Source organism: Rhinoderma darwinii, chromosome 8 (assembly GCF_050947455.1).
Source record: "Rhinoderma darwinii isolate aRhiDar2 chromosome 8, aRhiDar2.hap1, whole genome shotgun sequence".
NCBI lineage: Eukaryota > Metazoa > Chordata > Amphibia > Anura > Rhinodermatidae > Rhinoderma > Rhinoderma darwinii.
Window position 1 is genome coordinate 106,908,545 of NC_134694.1, and position 25,201 is coordinate 106,933,745.

General features: G+C 42.3%; 1 protein-coding gene across 1 annotated transcript in view; it reads left to right on the forward strand.

Annotated features, from left to right (window-relative positions):
• The first annotated feature begins 4,368 nt into the window (after positions 1-4,368).
• TMEM91 (transmembrane protein 91) overlaps positions 4,369-25,201 on the forward strand; it is a 41,264-nt gene continuing 20,431 nt past the window's right edge. Inside the window, exon 1 of the mRNA XM_075836215.1 lies at positions 4,369-4,822. The gene's annotated coding sequence lies outside the window, so the exon portion shown is untranslated. The remainder of the gene's footprint in view (positions 4,823-25,201) is intronic.

Here is a 25,201-nt window from a genome sequence, read left to right on the forward strand (position 1 = left end):
TCTGTTGTCTTTCCAAGTTCTGCTTTTCCCATCTGTTCGTCTTTCTCCTCCACAGTTTCATTCATTGCTTACATATTGCTGCCTATAAACAAGTTTCCTGCTTGTAGGATTTTTCCACATGTCATTCAGATGTGTCAAAATGTCTCACCGATTATGTGTCTTACTGACAGGTTTCCTTAAAGAAACACTCTAGGAAAAACTGATCGGACCTGAAGGGGCGGTGCATAACACAGGGATTCCAAAAACACCAAAGAAAGAATCCTTTTGTCATGCTCCGCCCCCTCAAGCCCTGCATTAGACATAACACAGTGTATCAGTTTTCCCTGGAGTGTTCCTTTAACTCACATTTTTTTTCAATGGACACGCGGCAATGAATACATGGTCAATTCTTCAGAGTTGTGACCCCGAACACTAGTCAGGTCCCATCTCCTGGACCATCACAGATGTAGGGGAATAAGATATTTTATTCTCCTGATATTCTGGTAACATGCATAACCTTAAAATCTGCATTATTTTTATATATTGCCCCTTATGAAGAACATTTTAAGGCTATGTCCCGTGTCAAGGTCCTTCAAAGGAGAAGAAAGCTGGCATCTAATTTTCGGCAGGATGACCATTCGGACATTAGGGCAGTGCCTGATGGCCCATGGCCAGAGGAGGCCAGCAGCCCCCTAGTGCAAGTGACAAATGCTCCTCAAATGCAATTTCTTAACCCAAGCCAAGTGTATCATGACTCTAGTGGTTGGTAAAGGTCCTATGACCTAACCCTTTAATGCCCATATTAATATTAGTCCAATCATGAAAAAACTTGAATGGATTATTTTGGGAATTATATAGGATGGGGATGTGGGGCAGGTCGGGTATATGAATACTAGGGATTGATAGGGAATGATTGCCTATCCATCGGCTATCATGCAGAAATTCAGAGACAGAGGGTGGCGGGGGGCATGCTGAAACCTTTACCCTTGGCACCAAGATACCTTGACCTGCTCCTGGACCTATACCAAATTTAACATGGCAGCAACACGTTTTATACATGACCCATGTCTGATTCTTGCTAATACTCTTCATGATGTCGCCAGTGTCACCTCTCTGTAATAAGCATGTCCTGTGCGTCCTTCGTATCTGTCTTCTCCATTCCATCCTCCACAGTAGACACATTCTTCCTTGTTTCCGTCTTCTCCATCTCATTATTATCCCTCAGACGCCTCCTCTTTTCTTACAAATAAACAAAAATTGAAGGTTTAGTAATGCCCTTTATAAATGTCCTTGAACTTTGGCTGCCATGACAACAGTACGCCAACCTTAGTTCCTTATCCCCCCTCACCCTCCACCTTGCCAGGCTCACATTTATATATAGAACAGAACAGCCAAATATGACCATTGCAGAGCTCACGTACATAAACAGAGATGTAGCAGAACCGAGTTTGTCATTTCGAACAACTCAATGTGAAATCAGTAGTTGTACACAGGATTATATACGTAAACCTAATGCATTACACTGAGAGCAGAGTTGGGTTGCTGATTCAGCTCTGCTACATCTGTTTAAACACAAATAACAATGACAAGATTGGTCATAAAGGGAGGATTATCCAATGGGGGTGTTAGAAGGACACCCACAAAGAAAACGATGGAAGATATGTGTGTCTACGTTAGTCATCCACATGTCAGACATAATCACATGTATATTGTATTCCTGCCTATTACCCCCCACCCTCCCACCCACCACCACCTTCCAGCTTTCTGACTGCGGCATCACGCTCGTCCCGAAAAACAATAGACTTTAATCATAAGGAGCAAAATTAGCGGGGAGACCTCTGTATATGAGATGAAATTTCTACTCAGGAGTAATTACAGTTTACACACATCTCATCTTCATGGCATAACTCCTGGGTGCCATAGTGCCCGAGATGAAGTCCCGCTGCTGATGGCACACAACTGCTAAGGGCAGATGGTTGGTGGGGGGGGGAGACAATATTAACAAAAGCCCCCGTGCAAATTTTATACCTCTGTAGATGCCGCATGCTCCACACACAACACATGCAGCTGAACGTCGAGCATAGCAGAGTCTCTAGGGGAACCGGCTGAGGATAATGTGTGTTATCTGCAATGTTCACAAGCCGTTGCGTTTTGTATGTGTTCAGAGATAATGTATCCTGATGAGAAGGGGAAGGTGGGGGACAGTCCAGCTCAGTCCAGAAGGAATCGGTTCAACTACTGGGGGCACTTCTAGTATTAAGTAATTAAAACAAGGATAGTCCTCTTTGGCTGGGCATGGTTACATGGGGAAGTCCAGAACTTTAGTTAAAGGGAATCGTGGTCTTATTGTTTCATTCATCATTTTACATAATTAAAAAAAAAATTTGCAATAATTTTTGGTGGTGCTTTTTCACATTTTTGGTGTCACTATCTATATTAAAAGAAATCCTGAAAAGTTGCTGTTTTGACACTAGCCACTGAGCTATCATAATAAGCTGACACATCCTGTTACTTTTCAGCATGTGCTGCGTACACTGGGGGCAGGGGCAGCAGTCATCTAATTATCATTAAAAGACCGAATTACAATGAAAGGTAACAAGGTAACCTGGAGGCAGATGACACAGGATCTCATCTCTCACCATAGGTGATGGACACAGCGCACATCCTCCTCCTCCCTCCTCCCTCTCTCTGCACAGGCCACAAAGCATGCTCACTACACTCTCTTAGTCAATGAGTAATTTTCTGCATGTAGTACAGTAATTCTCTGGGACTTACCTCAGGCAAGATGGCTGTGACCATAATCATGTAAAGAACAAAGAATAAAAAAATCAGAAAATGAAAACATGGTTAGATAAAGAGGAGTATGTTTAAGTATTTACTTTTAATTCGTAAAAAATATATATAAGGTGATGAAATTCCTCCTACACCGTGTAAGATGATTGTCTTCTATTTGACTTCTGCCTTTTATTTTCTGATGTGTTTAGATTTTCTCTCCTGCTGCTCTGGAACTTTCTTCCTCACTCCCACCAGAAGAAATAGTTCTTTGCATATACATAAAACCTCCTACACCTAATCTGTGGGCAAATACTAGGACTTGCTTAGGCTTTCCATTTTACCTATAAAACTTTAGATTTCAAGGTCTCTGGGCTAAATTCTCCTTTCTATTGTATATTGTCTCCTAAATGTTATACGTTATATTTTTTTAAATGGGTATTATGTCTATTCTTAATCTGTGTGGTGAGATAGATAGATAGATAGATAGATAGATAGATAGATAGATAGATAGATAGATAGATAGATAGATAGATAGATAGATAGATAGATAGATAGATAGATAGATAGATAGATATGAGATAGATAGATATGAGATAGATAGATAGATAGATAGATAGATAGATAGATAGATAGATAGATAGATAGATAGATAGATAGATAGATAGATAGATAGATAGATATGAGACAGATAGATAGATAGATAGATAGATAGATAGATAGATAGATAGATAGATAGATAGATAGATAGATAGATAGATAGATATGAGACAGATAGATCGATCGATAGATAGATAGATAGATAGATAGATAGATAGATAGATAGATAGATAGATAGATAGATAGATAGATAGATAGATAGATAGATAGATAGATATGAGACAGATAGATAGATAGATAGATAGATAGATAGATAGATAGATAGATAGATAGATAGATAGATAGATAGATAGATAGATAGATAGATAGACAGACAGACAGACAATAGGATGGAATTGGGGCACAAATGCTCCGAAAGTGGAGGTTTTGTTGCCCCTTAATTATTTCAGAGACGGCTTCATCAATCATAGATAACTTTATTGTTCTGCCTATTGGTCTCAGACTAGATGAAGAGATTCTATGGGTTTTACAGAGGAGGGTTTGGAGGCAGAACGTAGCACAAGATCCGTGAAATAATCGGAGGCCCATACTAGTACCGCAATTACTGACATAAAGAGCAGCACTTCTAATATATCCAAGAAATGACAAATTACTCATTGGCTCATTAATACCCTAATACCCCAGACGCCTGGTTCCAGTATTACATGTTCATAGGTTGACACTATGAGGATGCTTACATTATTAAACATTACATATTCATGCGTGGATGCTTCATTTTTGGATCTACCCCAGGCCGGCAGCTCTGCCATCCCAGTATTTTCCATATTAAATACATTCTTGAACGCCAAGAATGTATTTAATGTCATGGGTTCGCCGGAGGTACTGGGGGAGGTTTACCACTAAATGATGTTAAGCAAGGACACTTAGTAAATGTCGCACATCTGTCCAGAGGGGAATACACTGCCTGACATGTGGATTACCAGGGATTAAATAGAGGGGATTTATATGTGCAAGATTAACCCTTTAGTGGCTGGGAGAGGCATTCCACTCTACCACGTTAGCCTTTTTCTGGCGCCATGCCCTGATATTATTATGTACGCCAATTTGATTTCGTCTCCTGGAGGCCCCATTGATAGTTTCTCCATAATGTCCTGGCTTCTGTTTGGGTCTCCAGGCGTCTCAAGTGTTCATGGCGTGTTCATGATTGACAAGATGTAATTCTGTCTGCTGCTCACTGGGGGTTAAAACGTTCAGCGTAATTGCTTCATCAGGGATTTAATATATAGTTTATAATATAATAGTCCAGCGGGGGTCTTTTTGCATGCTGCTTGTTTGCCAGCAGTCGTATAGCCCTGTGGCATTGAATGGGTTACAGCAGCACAGCATCCTATGCTCCCTCCCTTCTTTCCTTGCAGAGAATCAGAAGCAGCCGGAGCGGAGGAAGGAGCGCACTGCCACTCTGTGCATCCAGGTATGTAATCTATGCCCGCACATAGGTGAGGGAAGCGTAACTGGGGTCTATGGGACTGGATAATAATGTGTCTCCTCAATATCGGGAGCTAGCACTGGGTTCATCTTCTGTATGTTGAGTACTTCTCTAACCCTACACTTCTTGACCCTGACTCTTCCAATGAACCTTTCGTATCCAACTTAGATATCCTACCCGTGTACTGGCCCATTCGTTCCTTCATCGCTAAGTTAATATGTACAGACTAGACTACAAGACCAGATCCTACCCCAGAACTCATGTACATCTCTGAACTCGATCCCTTCATCCTACACTTCTAAACCTAACCATGTATATTCTGTACTTTCCATCCAAGTATATCATACTTTTTGTTTGTATCTATGGATCCTATGTGTCTACACCTGATAGTCCTAAATATCATATTTGATGTTCATCCAAGTTCTCCATCCTGGTTCCATATATATGGGGCATTGTGGAAGCTCAAAACAGGTGGTTCCAAGAATGTCCAATTCTGGGATCTGACTTAATGGAACGAACCGTCACATCTTCGATTTTTTTAGCATCCCATCACTGTAATTCCGATCCCCTAATCTAAACCCTCATATTTCTGTTGTTGAATCCTACTTTTCCTACTTCTACAATTGAATCCCACATCTACGGCCATTATTCCATGTCATACGACTCCTTACAGAAGAACATCAGTCATTATGCCTCTACTATAGAGTTTATACTGGGTATTTTTCACGTCCAAGGTCACAAGGAGCTACCGGTGGAACATGAACGATGATCTACAGACTTAGGAAACCATTGTTTGACATCCATGTTATTGCTTGTCCTTTATGTTAATGCTTATCTATAGCTATAACAATAATCTAGGCTGTCTGAGCTCAGTCCTAGAGGGGACCGATCATGGTGGAGACAGAATTACAGTCTAACGTTTATGTTTTTATCTACATTGGACTTTTTTTTTGCTACTTCGTCTGACTAAACTCTTAATTTGCCTTTAATGATGGAATTAATGATTCATAAGAAGGTTGGATGAATAATTGCTGATTCGGGGGTGTGGAACGGGCATCAGCCTAAAAATATAATCAATTTAGCCAAGTAATATTCACATGGTAATAAACTTTGTGCTTTTTTACCTTTCATTTTTAATATCCTTTATCAGCGATCTGATTTATGGCCACACATCTTGTTGTCATCTAATATCCAGTGTCTCATATTGTATAGTCATATGTCTAAAGACTTCGCTTGCCTGATAGACCCCACCATCGTAAGACAATACGTGAATTTTTTCCTTTGTTATTGTATTGTGTGACATTAACCCTTTCCCCACTCAAGTAAATCTCCTCAGATCACTTTCAAATGAATGAGGGTCTCCTAAGCCTCCTTTTCCATCATTGAGTATGATTACTTAACCTTCTTCATATTAACGTGCACCTCCTCAACACCCTTCCCTGTCTCTGAGTGTCTCCTCAGTCGCCTTCCCAGCCATACAACAGCGTATGTTCCCAATTCCCATCTCTGAATAAGTCTACTCACCACTCCTTTGGTTGAGTGTATTATTACAATCCATCTTCTCTAAGTGTCTCTTAACCCCTTTGCCCACATTTAGCTCTTTTATTTATATCCCCATCACTGCATCAGTGAATAAATCCAGTCTTACAGAGTGTCTTCTAGGTCGTTCTTCACTGAGTAACCCCCCTCCTCAACTGAGATTGTCTTCTCAAGTCCTTCCTGCTCCTCATAACCACTCATATGCATATCTCCACAGTTCCTCCTAAATAAAGATGTCCTCGTAGTCCTTGACTATGCTTTCTAATCGTCTCACACCCATGGTCTTCTAACTTTCACCTCACTTTGTATCTCATTGAACATCACCTCCTCAGTATTCTATTGTGTTCTACTTACTGAGGGTCACCTAATGTCTTCTCCTAACCAAGATGCTCTCGTCAATTTAGATCAACTTCGTCTTCCTTTTGCCTCACCTCACCTTTAATAAATGTCTTATCATGTCTCTCCTTTGGTGATTTTTCTCATAATACCAACCACCTACTGTCTCCTCATATATATATATATATCAACGAATGTCCTCCAACATCTACCTTCCTTGAGTGTCTCCTGGTATTCCCAAATGCCCCTCTACAGTTGTTCTAATTCTGACTCCCCTAGATGCCAAGATGTCATATTGGGTAAAATTTAGGATTACTATACAAAATGAGATAATATGACTGAACATAGGCCTTATATATTGGTTGTAACTTCTCTGTTTTGTGGACTGCAGAGCTAGCAGTCTGTATTCTAGTTAAGAATAGGAATATACATCACGTTCCTGGTTTTAGAAATCTCCTGGTGACATTTATCTACCATCTGCTGATTCATCTGTCCCCATCAATAACACGTGTCACCCTTCGCTCAGGTGTGACACCGTAGCGAGGAACAAATGCTCGGATTGCCTTATTACAGGGTGTCAATTGTCACTTTGCCTTCATGTTTCTTGTTCTGTCTCCTACAAATATCAGGTTATAAATTCTTTATCTTCTCTCTCTCATCAGTCTTATCACTCTAATTTAATGTCTACCTGCTCACAGTATCGGTATCAAGCACTTTTCCTAGACAGTGACAGTCGTGGAACCGTAACTATAAAACCCTGCTGAAAATATCAGCCACATATCACTCCAATGTTATTCGTCTTAGAAAGGATTTACGAAATTTAAAGGGGATTTCTATTTTCTTAATCAATTTATTGATTAAGGCAGGAATGGAATGAGGGGTAGACAAAGTAGGCAGTTGTCTAGGGCGTAATTTATGGATTTTCTGCCTTTACATTTTTTACCAATAAGGGTTTCCCTATATAAATAAGAACACTAGTGTTTGGGGGGGGGGGAATGATTGGGGGGATACAAGTAAATGAAAAATTGTCCAAACATCAACTATCATGCTGAATTTCAGGGAACGATCGTGGTGGGACATATTCTGAAATCACTGCCTTGGGCACTGACAGAGCTTGTACTACCACTTTTAGAAGGGTGTCCCCCCCCCCAAAAAAAAGGCAGATCACAGGGTATCCAACTGCTGTCACTCCGAGTAATCAGCAGAAATCTGAAGGGGAACCCTGCAGTAAGTGTTCAATTCCGCTGCAGCGCCACCACAGGGGAAATGAAGCATTACATGTTGTCCCTTTGAAATCAATAGTCAGTTTGTGTAATGGACAGACAAGCTGGGTCCCCCAAAAAATTGTTTGTGGGAACGTTGGATGACAACCAATATGGCCACCATTACCACTCCCACTGGGGTTGTCACCAAGCTCCTGAATGTAAATCTGCCTAGTTCTATAGTAATATAAGAGTGGGAGATGTGTTACTGCATAGATTTGTTGTTTGAAGATGTAGAAAAGCTGAGTAATAACCCCTGTGGGAGCAGTCATAACATTTTGGTTGCCATCTTCACCAGAAACACATTGATAACTCAGAATTTACAGAATCAATTTTTTAACTACTTAGTTCAAATACTCATACATTTTTAATATTAAGGGGAAATTATGTTTAATTGCTGTTTGAGTTATAGCTAGCATTTGAGGATTTCTATATTCTCAGCAGCTTCCCTGCCAGCACACACTGGCTGTTTTACAGCAGACTACAGGCTGCCATAAATAGCTACCTGCATTCTGCTGACAGGTTTTCAAGGCAAGTGTGAGGATTCCCTGCACGGTATAATTAAAACATACAGGTAGCTAAAAGACCAATTTCAATAACACAGTAAAATTCCTTTAATCCTGCATCGATGGGACTTGATACTTGTTGGATTATCAGATATTCTGGATAATCAGACTATACGAGTCACTTGTATAAGGGTAAAGGCCCAAAAGAAAATTATCAAGGGTTTTCTTATCTAGGATTTTTTTATTTTTACAGAAACAGCGCCATCCTTGTACACAGACTGTGTCTGGAATTTCAGGTCATCCCCATTCACTTGAATATTTCCTATTTGGATCTCTGCTCCATTTTCTACTTCTAGTCTAGTGAAATTCCAACATATTGCAGTTTGAATTTTGGAAACGAGTGGCGTTACATTAGACTTTCTGGATTATCGGATGCTAGATTTAATGTTATATGGATTAAACATATGGAATTGCTATTTGTGTTATTATCTAGCAGCTTCACTTTAATCCATATCTGTGCACGGCTAAACCAAAGAAAGCCATTTAAACTGCTTTTCGTGCTATTTTCGTGTTTTACCTTGCCTGGAGGATGATCCAGACAGCGCACATCCAGAGATTACAGAAGGATAGTTGGGTTTAGAAACATCTCTCTATGGAAAATAATACATCTGTAAAACTGCAGGGAATCTCATGGTTTGATGCTTTATCATTAGTAAATGTGAAGAAAAAGAAGGGACGGGGATCTTTATTATATCCACCACCAGAGCCTACAGTGAAAGGGGTTTCCTTTACAAAGATTGGATCAATATACTTTTATTATAGACTTAGGGGCACTTATTTTACCTGTGTGCTGGAATGATATGTATGTGAATTTCGACCCACTGTTTGCTAAGCAGCGCACAAATAAGTCCGAAGTGAGAGGGTGGCATAGATGTCCACGCGTGAAGTGCTGATGTTACACCCTGGCACTAGAGAGTAAGCAAGATGGTTGATGATCAATCGCATATATATGATTGAGGCAGTTTACCTGGCGCTCATGGAGGAAGCCCCCGTTCCGGTTGCCCCAATCCATGTGCATATGTTTCCCCTTTAAAAAGAATTGCAGCAGACGATTCAGTTGCAGTCGAATAAAACTTGATGGTAAACTAACTGAACATCAATAAGTCCACCAAGGTTGGGTTGTGCTCAAAGTGGCTGTCGGCTTCCAACCTGACCAACAGTGTTGCTATAGGTCTCTGAGAGGCTACCCCCTACCACATCTTACTCTGCCTTTATTCCAGTTGGCGGGTTGCACCAGTCACTTAGTATAGGTGTGTTCTGCACCTCCGTCGGTCATCGTGGCCGTTACGCCACCTTTCATGAGTTGCCGGATTACTCATGGATGCGAACGTGCAGCTTGCCTGTCGCTCAACACTATGTGCATTAGGAGTGCAATAGACTATGGTCCCAGGTCACAGAGTGGCCAACACAGTTCCAGTCTAAGTCCTTGTTAGAAAGGGGTACCATCTCTTAAAGGATCCCTTGACCTGACTTGTAACAGCAACAATAACAGTAGTAATAACACAGGTAAGGCCCTGCTCACATCTGCGTCGGAGTCTCCATGAGGGGCTTCTGTTGCAAATGTCAACGTTTTTGCAGCATGCTGCGATTCTTTGTTCGGCAAAGCGATGGGCACCACGATGGAAACACAACAGAACTCATTAAAGTTAGTGGATTTTGTTGGGCGCTGTTTGTTGCAGTTTTTCGTTGTTCTGCTCCTGGGATGGAGCAGAACAACGAAAAAACGTTGAACGCAGATGTGAACAGAACCTAACTAACAGTGTAACAATTTCTCTTAATACAGGAGGAGGAATAAGTCACTGCACTTGTTGTATCACTCTCTCCTCCACCAGTACACTCAGTTAACCGGACTTTGGTGAACAGATCTCTCACTAGGCCTCAGGGCAGCCAATCTCCATATAAGTGCTTAGCACTCTCTTTATCTCAGAGCTAACGCTTACACCACCCACGAGGACCCAGCCATGGCTCCCAAATCATAGCAGTCCCTCTCTTACTGCTCACCGGCTACTCTCCCAGTGACGAGCTCAATTCTACAGGTGCAGCACCTCTCAGGGACCTGGTGTCTCTTTCTAACTACCGTCTCACAGAAGTTCCACTGGACCACTCTACACCACTCCTCACTGGCTTCCCGTCGCTATATCCACAGCCCCCAGCCTGACTACACAGGGGATGTACCCGGGCCTAAGTGCACTAACACACTACGAGCCGGCCCATCTGGCACCTCATGGGATCTAGCCGTACTCTATCTAAAACCGACAAACTTTGGCATTTATCTCCTCTCCTTGCCCCTCCAAACAGAGTTCTGGCTCAACGCTCAGCGTCACTACTCTCACCCCCACGTCTATATGGTCCCTCATTGACACCCGGCACCTCCTCCTGCAATAATGGCAAGCTTTCGGCCAACAAGACATACTCCAAGACATCAACAGCAACCATTTAAAATGGTATACAGTTTTCTGAATAAATTTGAGACGGGACATCAGGGAGATTAAGCCAGAGTACTCACAAAGCATTATATGTACACAATATTTGGCCTCACGGCCATTTATATAGGACATGCCCCCAACCTACAGCATTTGAATACAAAAAAGTGCATATGACCCCTTCATGCACCTCAAAACGAACACAGACTCCCTTAACTATTATACGCACAATGGCTATGCTTGTTGTAATTAATGGCTTCCATCATGTAAATAGTTTTCAGTGAATTTCCGTTTGCCTAGGACCATTCTTAATTCAGTTCTGGTGGTAAGTCAGTAAGGGGAGCGGCCCCCTCTATTAAGTTAGGCCCCCTGCAGATTACGTATCCTTTGAAATACCCTTATACAAAATACAATTGATATGACTTGGTGTAGATTGATCAACTGTTTTTTGGTGTAGAACATGTATGTATGGGGCTTATACATTTAACGCACCTTTGGGATAAATCAGATCACGCCCTTAAGTTAAGAACGACTTTCACAAAGAAAACATGCCGGACATATGCTTCATAATTTAAGTGCACAAGCTACAAACCTTTATTTTTTCATCTACCAGTTTATCGATTAGGGCTTTCAATAGGGCTAGTAAAATCCTACAGATATTCAGAGCACCACTCACTTAAAGGGGCTCTAAACCTAAAGTAGAAAGCTTAGAAAAGTGCAGCTTATTAAAGAGCAACAAGCATCATTCACGCATATGTATGTCAATGTTTCTTGAGGTTCTCAGAACTGAAGAAAAGCGGGATTAAGCAATAATCACGGTGGCAGACATTTTGAAGCAATTTCATTGAAAAATACTAAAATCAGCCTCTTCTCAGCCTAGAATGGCTGATAAAAGAGAATAATACAGTGTATTCAACTGCACAACAAATGAAGAACAGACAGACCTGAGGTTTAGTGTCCATTTAAAGTACCCATAGACATTAAAGGAAGCCATCCCAGTGATCAGGTGGTCAGCTCAGGTCCAGGTGCTGGGGGGCTGGAGATGGCCTTTTAGTATTACAGTCAAAATAATAGGTGGCTCTAAGCTTTGGCTAATAAAATGGGACCCCAGTGTGGGGAAACCCACTTTATAACACCCATATGAACCTACAGCAGTGAATCAGTAGGGACCCCCTCTTTTCAAAGCCTGTTGGTTGTTCCATTCTCTGTAAAAAACATAAATTTGAATGATCTTTCCGTATAATTTTTTTTTTTTCAACTCAGCAAAAGCTTCAGTATAGATTTGTCACAGCTGGTGATAAAATGCAGTGTTTAGCGCCCTCAGAGCTTTTCTTCTTGTTTAACCAGTTCCCGTCAAGGGAGTTAGACGACAGATGTTAGGAACCTAAAATAACATTATATCCATTTGAGAAGCTTTGTCTTTTTCTTCTCATCCTAAGGATTGAAGTTTTGTGAAAAATGTATAACCACCTCAAAGGAAAACTCTCAGGCAGTGGCGAACCTACCACAGAGGCAGTGAACATGACTGATATGGGCCCCTGGTGGGAGGAGACCTGGCATCGAACCGCTTCGCCTGCTTCCCAATACACTGCCATAATGACTACCTGCAGCTGCCACTAGGGGAGCTCACTGCATGCAGGTGTATAAAGTTCCAATTGAGTTCAATACTAGTTGTATAAACCCATCTATTCATGTAGTGGTGGCTGCACGCAGACAGGCTGTACGGCGGCACACGGAGTCCCATACAATGATCTAGGGGAGCTTGATCGGCATGCGATCAAGGGTGCCACAATTTATCTACTGTCGAATTTGTACAGAATCCGACAGAAAAGCCTTCATATGATATCAGCATATGGGGCTACAGTAGAGGCCCATTGCACCTCTATGGGAGCCCCTACCGGCTGACCTTCATATTTATAAAAAATATATATTTTCCATTTTATTCAACATAAAGGGTGTTTCCACCAACAAATTATAATAATCCTGTACAATATAAACCCCAAGGTAGTCTTGTAATTATAAAGTAGTTAAAGTGGACCGCCACATAGGGATGTCCTTGAGGACAATGTATTAAAACACTATGGCTGGTAGCTTTTTCTATATATGCTCTCCCAGGCTGGCACAGATCAGGCATTGAATTCAGTTTAAGGCCCCATGTACATGACATGCACACGACCTGTGCCGCCATAGGCACTCTATGTGCGGCTGTATAGTACTCGGTACAGCGCCATTATATGGAATTATTATCCCCTAGATGTAATTCTTTTAGTGGTAAAGACCTCCATAATGTGCCGTCCAATGGAGCATGCACAATTTTTTGGGGAGGCATATGGAGGGTACAGTATATATCCCCATAGAAGTCTATGGGTGCCATATTACAGCTTCATACAGCTCGGGGGTTGTATGGAGCTGTAATAAGTTCATGTACATAAGGAGAATGAGAAGATATAAGGAGACAGGAGGGTGAAAGAGATAAAAGGGACTGTTCATTTCTATAAATCCTGGGTGACTGTGACAAAATTATAACTGCTGAATATGTCTACTGTAATTTAGCTACTTCCTAGACTCAACTCAAAGACAGAGAAGAGGACAGGAGCATAAATGATGACTGACTGACGTAGAAAAGAAAAACACAGCACATGGAGATAAACGTTGAAGAATTCTTAGCATGGCTGAATTTTAGTTTTTGTGTAGAGACGTACCTTAAAGGAGTTGTCCTATGAAGATAATCCCTTTCCATTTGCCCTATTAGGGGACAGTGCTCGGGACCCCCCCTCTACTAGACAGAGACGCTAACAAAGAACAGCTCCCCTCCTGGCAGACCTTGTCTGTCCATGAATTACATGGTCGGCCATTCATTTGATATGATCGCGGGAAATTCCTACGCATTACTAAGGGAATATGAAGACTTAGCCAGTTTGGGGCTCATGGACACAGCAGTGCCCATTGCGTGGAGCCTGTATGAAAACCACTATATGCCTGCATATAAATCAGAGGCATACAGAGGTACAGTAGAAGGCTCATGCACCTATATGGCAGCTTTATTACAGTCCTGTACAAAACGGAGCCATAATACAACTGCATTCATGAGCCCTTAGGGAAAGTTTCAATACAGAGTCACCTGCAAAGTACCATGAGGTCATGAAACTCAGAATCAGAAAAAGAATAAATAGGAGATTTTTTTTTCATGTTCCTAGTGCTATATTTGAATTCTGATTGCATCCTAGTGAAAATATGCAATGTGTGGAAATGCCCTTTAAATGAAAAAAAATAATAAAATTGGGTTGTCTAGGATTAGAATAACATGACTGCTTTCTTCCAGAAACAGTGCCATATCTGTCCATATGTCTGGTATTGCTGCTCCTTGAAGTGTATGGAGATGAGCTGTAATACCACACACAATCTGTGGACCAGTGTGGCACTGTTTCTTAAAAAAAAGCAGACAAGTTTTCTAATCCTGGACAACCCCTTTAAGCTTGACCTGATAATTGGGCGACAGGATCCATGCTTAGTTTGGATGTATTGCTCCTCAGGCTGATCTACCAAATCTCTGCAGAATCCACTCCAGCCTACTTGGCCATGGACCACCCCACCATGTTAGCTGTCTTGTCTGGGTTACGTCTGTTTTCTCTCCGGTCATTAGGGCATCACCAAGTCATTACCCTGACCCATTTTTAATATAAATTAAAACATGTCCGCTGATCGGTGTAAGTGCAATAAGGCACTCAGGCGCTGATTTTCCTCCGTATCAATATACGGCAGTGCAAAAAGGCACTTGGGAGATGGGTTATCACATGCAATAATAGGTTTTTGCCATGTAATGGGATTGCTATTGATTGTCCAGCGCAAGGAGTGTAATAATGAGACATCGCAGAAATGTAGATGTTGAGGCACTGCGGTCCCGCTCACATCTGTATTCCTGAGCAGGGAAACTCAACTAATGGATTATCTGTAATGAAGCAGAAAGCCGAGAGGTCAGCTCTCTATACATCCTCCGCGCCTCCCTGCCTTCATCGTTCACAAATCCCCCGCAGATGCACGGTTAAGAATAGTAACAATAAATTGGATTTTTTTCTTTTTTTGCCTACATGAAGCAGCTGCAGCTAGTGAAGGAATATAGGATAAAATGAGGCTTATACTGCGAGGACAGACGAGTTCTCCGTCATTGGACTAAGTTCACGTTATCCGAAAACTCTTGACAAAAGAGCCATTTGCACAGATTACCACAAAATGAGGCATTAAAAGAGACTTATATATATATCTTTCCTGCCGCCTACGCAGCCTTTATACTCTGGACCCGAACGGGAACCCGAGGCTTTGTCTTCTTTGCTGAGATCAACCTTTATTGATTTCCTTATGTTATAGAGCACGCTGTGGCTTATCCTATTAATGTCTATTAGGTCCTGTTATAGATGATGCAAAATTCCAATAATGAAGAAAAGGATAGTGGTGCATAATAATGATGTATATAGGGACTATGGTATGTGCGCTATATATCTGAGTTTGTCACATGTATATATCTGAGTTTGTCACATGTTCCAGAGGAATGTTTTGCATTTGGCACATCCAGGGCTAATTCTAGCTTCTCTGCTGCCTAATGCGAAAAATGAAATGGCGTGCCCCAGATCTTGATTGACATCCCCCTGGCTGTTCTACATTGCTACCAGCGTCCTCCAACTCTTGCGGATGCGGCGTTGCCTTGTACTCCCCTGACATGCGCATTGCAGCGGTGCAGCCGGGCAGAGTACACCTCGCTGCACGATGTGTGCCCAAGTAGTACAATGCAATGGCGCATCCGAGAAAGTTGGAGGGGACTGGTAGGGATGTATAACAGCCAGAGGGATGTCAATCAAGCATGGAAAGGTGGGTTTGGAGGCAGGGCTATGTGACGCTTCAGGATAGTGGCACCGACCCATGACCCTTTAATGAGTAATTAGCATATAGTGTGCGCCGTTTTAAAAGTTGATTTTATAGATTTTGCTGCATCTAAAAGAAATACACAAGGCAATGTTGGAAATATTGTCGAGTTATGTATCACCAAATTGTGGCAGTTCAAGGGGTTAAAACGACCTGACAGGTTCCCATTAAATACACAATGAATTTAAAATAATTCCATCTGCCCCACAACTTTGTTATTATAAATATATCCTATATAATTACAGCTCCAGAACCAAGTTCTAATATATATACAGTACCAGAACAAAGCTCAGTACATATATACAGCACCAGAACAAAGCTCAGTACATATATACAGCACCAGAACACAGCTCAGTACATATATACAGCACCAGAACGAAGATCAGTACATATATACATCCCCAGAACCAAGCTCAGTACATGAATATAACACCAGAACCAAGCTCAATACATAAATACATCACCAGAACCAAGATCAGTACATATATACAACACCAGAACCAAGCTCATACATATATACAGTACCAGAACCAAGATCAGTACATAAATACAACACCAGAAACAAACAGTACATAAATACAACACTAGAACCAAGCTCAGTACATATTTGCAGAACTAGAACCAAGCTCAATACATATATTCTCACCAGAACCAAGCTCAGTACATATATACAGTACCAGCACAAATACAGCTCAATTTAGGGCAACCCCTGCCGTATAGGTTTGTATGGCATAAAACGACAGCTCCCAGCATGGCCCGAACAATGGTAAAGATATGCTGGGAGTTGCTGTTTCAAAAAAAATTAAAAAATCATACCACCGGATCATACAGTAGCTGCAGTACTGATTAGAGGCAGAATAAACATTTACATTAAGTGGCTCACAGGTGACGTCTTCTCAGATTCTAGTTGTTGTTTTTCTCATCCGGTCCAGACCTCATGACGACTTCTCCCGGCCACATCCCATTTCTGCAGTTTTATGTTCAGATGTCTTCAGTTTCTCACTTTTCAAATATTTCTGCACCTATAAACGAAGATAAAATTCTCATGGTGCCACACTCTATGCTCCTAAATATAATAGCGCCATATACTGCACATCTAATTATAATAGCACCATACACTGTGTCCCTGATTATAATAGCACCATACACTGTGTGCCACACACATGTAGATAATGCCTCCCATATTGCCCCCTGTGGATAGTGCCCCCATAGAGCTCCATGTAGATAGTGCCCTACATAGATCCCCCTGTAGATAGTAGCCTCTGTAGATAGTGCCCCACATACAGCCCCCTGTAGATAGTGCCCCACATATAGCCCCTATAGATAGTTCCCACATATAGCCCGCTATAGATAGTGCCCCCCTGTAGATAGTGCTCCACATGTAGCACCTCACACTTTTAACCCAAAAAAAACCTTACATACTCACCTGATCCCGTTCCCGCGCTGTCATCTTGCAATGCAGGCCTGCTCTCTTGTGAGCAGGTCTGCTGGGGCTGAGCGATGCATGTGGTGCAATTACGTAATCGCGCCACTTGTCTCATTAAAAGGCGCTGAATAGCAGAGCAAGGCATTCTGCCCTGCCAATCTTCACCTTTCAACTGGCACGATGATGCTTGCGTCGTTGAAAGGCGCTGATTGGCAAGGTGCCTTGCCCTTCCATTCAACTATGCAAGTGGCGCGATTACATTATCGCGCCGCTTACGTCATTGAAAGGCGCTGAATGGCTGCCCCACCATTCAGCGTTTATGCAGTGCTTATGCATGTAATTGTATCTGCGTCCTATAGACGCAGGTACAATTATAGTGCAGGAAGGGGTGGCAATGGCTGGTTTCAGTTGCGCCGCGCGCCTTCAGAGGCAGCAGACCGCCGCCTGAGATGAGATGCTCATTTCACCTCATGAATGGTGCGGCTCTGGGCACATCTCATAATTACATCATGATTACATATAAATCTGACAAAAAACATCTCTGTAGGATCCATAGACTACTATATGGCCATATTACAGCTCAATAAAAATCGGAGGTTGTACGGCGCCACAATACAAAAACGTCACAATACGGCTGCAGCACAAACTTCAACATGCAATGATTAATACCAGCAATGATTTACACTTGCAGCAGCATTATCTCATATTATACATGGGGTATACAGATCCAGTGGGCTGCGTAAGTTACAGTCATATAGGATTGGACAGTGGAATATAGCTATAGGAGGTGTAAAGGTAGGTCTTGCAACACAGGCTCCTATTCCTGAGGGTCCTTAATCAACCCCTTACCACTGCTATGTAAGAACACAGAAACAGATGATATAATGCGTGTGCAGCATGTTCCGATGCACATGGGCCATGAGGGCAAAGGGGTCAACCACCTTCAGGGTATCTGTCACTAGGATAGGTCCCCATTATGAATGGCCATTGCCCATATAGAGGAGATGCAAGCTCACTGTGCTCCCTCCAAATCATAAATGATGGAAAACACTTTGCATACAATGGTATGATGGACCCACTCACAATTCTTGCACAGGGACCCTCTGCTGGATGAGCCCACCCCTGAGCAGAGGCACCAGACATATGACATCAGAGCTGAATATCTGATTTATATCTTGTATATAAATCCTATACAGAGTGATGTCATCACATATGGCAGAACCCAAAGTTGTCACTTGTTTCTTGGGCCCATGTTAAGCGTTTGCATCTGGATCTAAGAACTTCCTCTGGCAAATTGTGCATAAGAAAATCCATAGCCGACACATCTGATATGTGGAATGAATTAATTCCTGTGTGTGAATATTTTATAGACTCTTATAGGGTTAAAGATAGAGAGCAGACAGAATGACCTATATATCTCCTGCACACAGTGCTGTATCGACAGGTTATCTATCTATATTAATGGGAACCCCCCAGGACTTCTGCCTGGCTGTCTACATAGATTTTTCCACTTCAGTGGAACTCATGTTTCATTCTGCATGCGTGTGGTTCACCAGGAACAAGAGTTCAAGAACAAATGTGACTTAAAGGCTATGTAAACCTTTGAAAGGCAATTTATTTTTTTTAGTCAGTGTGATTAGTGCAACTTTCTAAATAATTTTCATCAAAAAATTACTTTTTACTTTTTAAGATACAGCTGCTCTGTATTCTCTATACAGAACAGCTATATCTTTTTCTAAATCCTGCTCCCGTCAGGTCCGGGAGACTGATGGGTTCAGTGTCAGCGGGTCCTGCGTGTCTGACACGCAGGATCCACCTGTAATCTATCACATCTATGTTCATAACTTAGATGTCATAGATTACAGGTGGATCCAACCGCTGACACTGAACCCGTCAGGTCCGCGAGACTGACGGATTCAGGTCATCGCGAACGATACAGCTGCTCTGTATAGAAAATACAAAGCAGCTGTGTCTCAAAAAGTAAAAATAATTTTTAATAAAAACTATTTAGAAAGTTGCACAAAACACACTCATTGACATTTTCATTAAAAAAAATTATAAGAATTTTCCATTTAAAGGTACATAGCCTTTAAAGAATGTGGCATTAGAGTGCATGCTCCGTGGTGCATTATCGCTTCCTATCCCCCCTGTTTGTTCTGGCAAATTCCTTTTAGTATGTGTTGAATTAGTATATAGAATATAGTGTATGTAGTATATTAAAGATACATGGACTCTCAGAGCAATATAGAAATGCACAAGGTAGGAGAAGGATTAGCGCTCTTCCTTTAACCCTCTGCGTGGCACCGTATTCTTTAAACATGTAATAAATACAAAATGCGGAAGAACATACCACAATCCACGGGTCCAACAAACATATGAACTTGGAAGCCCATGTGTCCAAGGATTTCGATGGTCATCGTATTTTGGATCTGTAATTTGGTCGTGGGCATGAGGCTTAAATGTTTCTCAGAACTGGAGATCTGTAAGATAAAGTAGTGATCATGGGGGCAGACATTTTTCTGGACTCTTCACAGCCTGAAAATTCTGATAAAAGGGAACAACAGATTACATCAAGTACAAAAAAAATAGAATATCCCATTAAGAATAAGGCCTCATGCAGAACCGTGTGTACGGAGGCTGTATGGGGGCACACGGAGTCCCGCGGCTATGCACTATGGAGCTGTAGTCCCTTTGTATGTTGCTCCATATGGTGCCATATTTATGGAGATGAATAACTTCATATTACGACGTCCAATGGATCATGCCATGATTTTTGCTTCTGTACTATTTTTTATGGATTGCCCCTGTATGAAATCGAAGCCATATGAAGATACAATAATGCCCTATAGACTTCTATAGACGTAGTATCACATCTCCGTACACCTGAAATGTCATGCGGAGCCGTAATATGGAGGTAAGCTTGATTTTTTATAGTCACCATAGAAGTATGTGGTCTGATGTAGCTCACAGTTGATGTCATTACCAATGTACATGATAAATTTGCCTTTAATACCTTTTCATTAGTCCATCCCCTCCCCCCATGTCATCAATCACACTATAGTGTTGCTTTTCATTAATAGCACCCTATGGATGGTTGGTCCTGCATACTGTATAGTAAGGACGGATGAGTGACCCCCACATTAGCTGGAAAGGCGATTCCCTTCGTGTTAAAAATCAAATTGCGCCATTAGTATTATACCCTCCAGATGGGCACATTGCCAAGTTAGGACCTATATGAGTCACACAGAGAGGACCCTGTGATATTTCCTGCCCACGCAGAGAAGACTTGGGTGGTTTTTAATATCTATGCACCCGATGAGGAAATGTGGGAAGCAATAAATGCTACTGACACAACAAAGAGAATATAAAGTGAGGCAGTGAATGCTGAATTATTGTAAAGTATTAGAGATGTGGGCACTGGCGGACTGTGCACCCCGGCATCCCCCTCCTGCCCGGCTCTGTCATGTTCCAGCAGTGAGATAGATGTTATATGCCCACTTGCAGTTCCACGCACTGGGGAGCGAGGCAGCCAGGGCTTCCATCACTCGGACAGCTGCCTTAAAAGCCTATTAATATTTTATTACATGGTTTGCTCGCTCTTTATGCTCCCCTGCTCTGCTTGTGACTGACATATTATCATGTATGCTCATTCCCTTAACAGGGGCTGCCCCAGGGAACCTTCCAAATTCTAGGATAGATTTATTTCTAGAAGCTGGACTATCAAAGTGTGCTTCCTATAGAAATAGTCTTTATATATAGGGGTTTTGCAGAATGGAAAAAACATGGCTGCGATCTTCCAGAAACAACGTCCAAGTTTTCAGTCTGGTATTGCAGGTCCATTGAAGTGAGCTGCAATACCACACTCAACCTGTGGACAGGGGTGGCGCTGTTTTTGGAAGAAGACATGTTTTTTCTAATCCTGTGCCACCTAACAAAGTGCCATGACCTGTAAAGAGTTCTTATGGGCTATTTGTAAGGTAATTGCTTAGAAAACATGGCTGCACTTTTTTTTCATTGTTTTCCGAGGTGCCCCTATAAGAAGAAATCTACCCAACCACCTAGAATTTCCTTATTGCACTGTGCTGTGGATGTCCCAGTATGACCCAGCTTGTGTTCTTCCGTATACTGGTGGTGTAAGCAGATTTCCCTGCCTAATAATTTGTGCAGACAACCCCTAGGAGTAAAATGATAGAAAAAATATTTCTGTAATTGGCAGAAATGAAAGGGGTTTCCAGGTTTTATGAAAATGAAGCTTAATCGCCATCTAATGAAAAGTACTGCAGCTTTCTAATAGACTTTGTGCTTCAATTCTTTTAATTTTCCAAGATCTCTGCTTTCTGTTAGTGAATAGGAACATTCTTATATACATCTAGAGGCTGAAAACTCTTCCTGGTCACGTCCAAGTAAGGGCTCATTCACACTGCCGTACTATTGCTCCATGTTGTACAGAGCCTTAATACGACTCCCATAGAGATGGATGGGGCCTTTCTATTTCTCCAATTTCATTCAGTGACACACAGAGGTTTTTTTCTCCCAGATTTCATACAAATCATGTACGCAGGTAGCATTACGTACATATGGCACCCGAAAGAGCCTGTAAGGCAGCACACAGAGACCGCACGGTTCCATTCAAGTCTGTGCTATGCTGCATTGTGCATGAGCCTTAAGGGTATGATCACACTACAGCGTCCGTAACGGCCGAAATTACGGGGCTGTTTTCAGGAGAAAACAGCCCCGTCATTTCAGCCGTAACGGCATGTGCAGGCGCTTGAACGACGCGTCCATTACGGACGTAATTGGCGCTGCTTTTCATTGGAGTCAATGAATAACGGCTCCAATTACGTCCCAAGAAGTGACAGGCATTTCTTTGACGCGGGCGTCTTTTTTACGCGCTGTCTTTTGACAGCGGGGCGTAAAAAAAATGACCGTCTGAACAGAACATCGTAAGACCCATTCAAATGAATGGGCAGATGTTTGCCGACGCTATTGAGGCGCATTTTCGGACGTAATTCGGGGCTAAAACGCCCGAATTACGTCCGTAAATAGTGTGAACATACCCTAACACTGATGCTAGTCTGTTACAGTGTATCAGAGCTTTCTCTTGTTACCTGCATCTGTGTCACTTGGTTGTGATCAGGATGGGTTTTGAGCCGCTATGTAAGCAAGAATGTTTCCATGAACTGACAGCAAGCAATATGTTCTTCACAACATTTCTTTTATTTATCTTTCTTTTATGATCCATATTATTTTAAATGACATTTTCTCAAAATGTTAAAACTCATGGGAATTAAAGAGGTTCTGTCACCACATTATAAGTGCCCTATCTCCTATATAAGGTGATCGGTGCTGTAATGTAGGTGACAGAAATGCTTTTTATTTAAAAACCGATCTTTTTCACAACGTTAGGAGCAATTTAAGTTTATGCTAATGAGTTTCTTAATGCCCAAGTGGGCGTACTTTTAGGGCATGACCACACATGGCGGAATTCCTCCGCAACTGTCCGCATCAATGCCGCACAGAATCTGCGTTGCAGATTCTGCAGCGGATCTGCACAAAATGTGCAGAAAATTGATGCGGACTAGCTGCTGCGGACTGCGGGAAAAGTGCTTCCCTTCTCCCTATTCAGTGCAGGATAGAGAGAAGGGACAGCACTTTCCCTAGTGAAAGTAAAAGAATTTCATACTTACCGGCCGTTGTCTTGGTGACGCGTCCCTCCTTCGGCATCCAGCCCGACCTCCCTGGATGACGCGCCAGTCCATGTGACCGCTGCAGCCTGTGCTTGGCCTGTGATTGGCTGCAGCCGTCACTTACACTGAAACGTCATCCTGGGAGGCCGGACTGGAGACAGAAACAGGGAGTTCTCGGTAAGTATGAACTTATATGTTTTTTTACAGATACATGTATATTGAGATCGGTAGTCACTGTCCCGGGTGCAGAAACAGTTACTGCCGATCGCTTAACTCTTTCAGCACCCTGGACAGTGACTATTTACTGACGTCTCCTAGCAACGCTCCCGTCATTACGGGAGCCCCATTGACTTCCTCAGTCTGGCTGTAGACCTAGAAATACATAGGTCCAGCCAGAATGAAGAAATGTCATGTTAAAAAACCAATACGCTCCGCACCACACATAACATGTGCATGACAGCTGCGGACTTCATTGCGGAACTTAGAATCTCCATTGAAGTCAATGGAGAAATTCCGCCATGAGTCCGCAACCAGTCCGCCACTGCTCCGCAACATCCCTTGCATGCTGCGGACACCAAATTCCGCTCCGCAGCCTATGCTCCGCAGCGGAATTGTACGCATCGTGTAAACGAACACTGCTAAATTAAAGTGAAAGTCAATGGAGAAACGGCTCCGCTGCGGATTAACGCTGCGGAGTGTCCGCAGCGGAATTTAAGTGAAATTCCGCTATGTGTGAACCCGCCCTTACTTTCGACCAAGTGGGCGTTGTACAGAGGAGTGCATGATGCTGACCAATCAGCATCATGCACTCCTCTCCATTCATTTACACTGCACTAGCGATATAGATATATCACTATGTGCAGCCTCATACACAAGCCCTAACATTACTACAGTGTCCTGATAATGAATACACATGAAATCCAGCCTGGACGTCATGTGTACTCAGAATCCTGACACTTCTGAATCTTTTCTGTGAGATTTCCAACAAGGCAAACGTAATCTCGTTTTAAATGACAGTTTACATTGTAATCTCGCGAGATTACGTTTGCCTTGCTGGAAATCTCACAGAAAAGATTCAGAAGTGTCAGGATTCTGAGTACACATGACGTCCAGGCTGGATGGTCATGTGTATTCATTATCAGGACACTAGTAATGTTAGGGCTTGTGTATGAGGCTGCACATAGTGATATATCTGTATCGCTAGTACAGTGTAAATGAATGGAGAGGAGTGCATGATGCCAATTGGTCAGCGTCATGCACTCCTCTGTACAACGCCCATTTGGTCGAAAGTAAAAGTACGCCCACTTGGGCATTAAGAAAGCTCATTAGCATAAACCAAAATCGCTCCTAACGTTGTGAAAAAAGATCGTTTTTTTAAATAAAAAGCATTACTGTCACCTACATTACAGCGCCCATCTCCTTATGTAGGAGACAGGACACTTATAATGTGGTGACAGAGACTCTTTAACTATGTCATTATTATTTGAGACTTTAACTATTTACTTCTACCTGCGAGTAGAACTGTTCATATATATTTTCTGATGTCTCAACTGTTTAATAAAGACATATTGAAACGGAAAGTTACAGAACTTTCTATTATATAATGAATAATCTCTATGTATATAGAAAACCAGAGAAACATGCGTGCATCAAAATGTGCTACTTTTTAATGCCACCTATGTGGCGTAAAGCCTTTAATAAATTCCCACATTTCTGTGCCGCCATGTAGCCTCCGAGAAGCATTGCCCATAGAATAGCTCCATAATTTGGCATGTTGGATTTTGCCACAATTTTTTGTGCCTCCGTATAAAATCATTGGGCATATGGAGGTACAGTACATGTCAAAACCTCCTGTCGCTGGGCTGGCAGTATATAGTTGTATTAAAGGGGTTCCCTGGGACTTTCACATTGATGGCCTATACTTAGGACAAGCCAGTAATTTTATCAGTTGAGGTTCAATATTCGGGACCCCTGCCGATCATCACAATAGGGGGGTCATGGAGCTCCTGCGAGCACCGTGTCCCCTTTATTTTTTACACTGGCACAGCAGCACTGGCACAGCACCTTCTACTAGTATGCGGCTGCGCCTGGTACTGCAGCTCCTCAAATTCCAGTGAACAGTACCAAGCCGATCATAAGGACGAGCCGCAGCCCCTTCTTTATGCTGATTTGCAGGAGTCCCGGAGGTCAGACCCCCACATTGACAGC